This window comes from Cherax quadricarinatus, chromosome 52 (genome assembly GCF_038502225.1).
Source record: "Cherax quadricarinatus isolate ZL_2023a chromosome 52, ASM3850222v1, whole genome shotgun sequence".
Lineage (NCBI taxonomy): Eukaryota > Metazoa > Arthropoda > Malacostraca > Decapoda > Parastacidae > Cherax > Cherax quadricarinatus.
Window position 1 is genome coordinate 11,610,580 of NC_091343.1, and position 2,653 is coordinate 11,613,232.

Sequence of the window (2,653 nt, forward strand, 5' to 3'; positions counted from 1 at the left end):
ATGGGGGACTACCTCCCACACCATGGGTATGGGGGACTACCACCCACACCATGGGTATAGGGGACTACCACCCACACAATGGGTATGAGGGACTACCACCCACACAATGGGTATGGGGGACTACCACCCACACAATGGGTACGGGGGACTACCACCCACACAATGGGTATGGGGGACTACCACCCACACCATGGGTATGGGGGACTACCACCCACACCATGGGTATGGGGGACTACCACCCACACCATGGGTATGGGGGACTACCACCCACACCATGGGTATGGGGGACTACCACCCACACCATGGGTATGGGGGACTACCACCCACACCATGGGTATGGGGGACTACCACCCACACCATGGGTATGAGGGACTACCACCCACACCATGGGTATGGGGGACTACCACCCACACAATGGGTATGGGGGACTACCACCCACACCATGGGTATGGGGGACTACCACCCACACCATGGGTATGGGGGACTACCACCCACACAATGGGTATGAGGGACTACCACCCACACAATGGGTATGGGGGACTACCACCCACACAATGGGTACGGGGGACTACCACCCACACAATGGGTATGGGGGACTACCACCCACACAATGGGTATGGGGGACTACCACCCACACCATGGGTATGGGGGACTACCACCCACACCATGGGTATGGGGGACTACCACCCACACAATGGGTATGAGGGACTACCACCCACAAAATGGGTATGGGGGACTACCACCCACACAATGGGTATGGGGGACTACCACCCACACAATGGGTATGGGGGACTACCTCCCACACCATGGGTATGGGGGACTACCACCCACACCATGGGTATAGGGGACTACCACCCACACAATGGGTATGAGGGACTACCACCCACACAATGGGTATGGGGGACTACCACCCACACAATGGGTACGGGGGACTACCACCCACACAATGGGTATGGGGGACTACCACCCACACCATGGGTATGGGGGACTACCACCCACACCATGGGTATAGGGGGACTACCACCCACACAATGGGTATGGGGGACTACCACCCACACCATGGGTATGGGGGACTACAACCCACACAATGGGTATGGGGTAACTACCACCCACACCATGAGTATAGGGTAACTACCACCCACACCATGAGTATTGGGTAACTACCACCCACACCATGAGTATAGGGTAACTACCACCCACACCATGAGTATTGGGTAACTACCACCCACACCATGAGTATAGGGTAACTACCACCGACACCATGAGTATTGGGTAACTACCACCCACACCATGAGTATTGGGTAACTACCACCCACACCATGAGTATTGGGTAACTACCACCCACACCATGAGTATAGGGTAACTACCACCCACACCATGAGTATTGGGTAACTACCACCCACACCATGAGTATAGGGTAACTACCACCCACACCATGAGTATTGGGTAACTACCACCCACACCATGAGTATAGGGTAACTACCACCGACACCATGAGTATTGGGTAACTACCACCCACACCATGAGTATTGGGTAACTACCACCCACACCATGAGTATTGGGTAACTACCACCGACACCATGAGTATTGGGTAACTACCTCCCACACCATGAGTATTGGGTAACTACCACCGACACCATGAGTATTGGGTAACTACCACCCATACCATGAGTATTGGGTAACTACCACCCACACCATGAGTATTGGGTAACTACCACCCACACCATGAGTATGGGGTAACTACCACCCACACCATGAGTATGGGGTAACTACCTCCCATACCATGAGTATTGGGTAACTACCTCCCACACCATGAGTATTGGGTAACTACCACCCACACCATGAGTATGGGGTAACTACCACCCACACCATGAGTATGGGGTAACTACCTCCCATACCATGAGTATTGGGTAACTACCTCCCACACCATGAGTATTGGGTAACTACCACCCACACCATGAGTATGGGGTAACTACCACCCACACCATGAGTATGGGGTAACTAACTCCCATACCATGAGTATTGGGTAACTACCTCCCACACCATGAGTATTGGGTAACTACCACCCACACCATGAGTATGGGGTAACTACCACCCACACCATGAGTATGGGGTAACTACCTCCCATACCATGAGTATTGGGTAACTACCACCCACACCATGAGTATGGGGTAACTACCACCCACACCATGAGTATGGGGTAACTACCACCCACACCATGAGTATGGGGTAACTACCTCCCATACCATGAGTATGGGGTAACTACCACCCACACCATGAGTATAGGGTAACTATCACCCACACCATGAGTATAGGGTAACTACCACCCACACCATGAGTATTGGGTAACTACCACCCACACCATGAGTATTGGGTAACTACCACCCACACCATGAGTATTGGGTAACTACCACCCACACCATGAGTATGGGGTAACTACCACCCACACCACGAGTATTGGGTAACTACCACCCACACCATGAGTATTGGGTAACTACCACCCACACCATGAGTATAGGGTAACTACCACCCACACCATGAGTATTGGGTAACTACCACCCACACCATGAGTATTGGGTAACTACCACCCATACCATGAGTATTGGGTAACTACCACCCACACCATGAGTATAGGGTAACTACCACCCACACC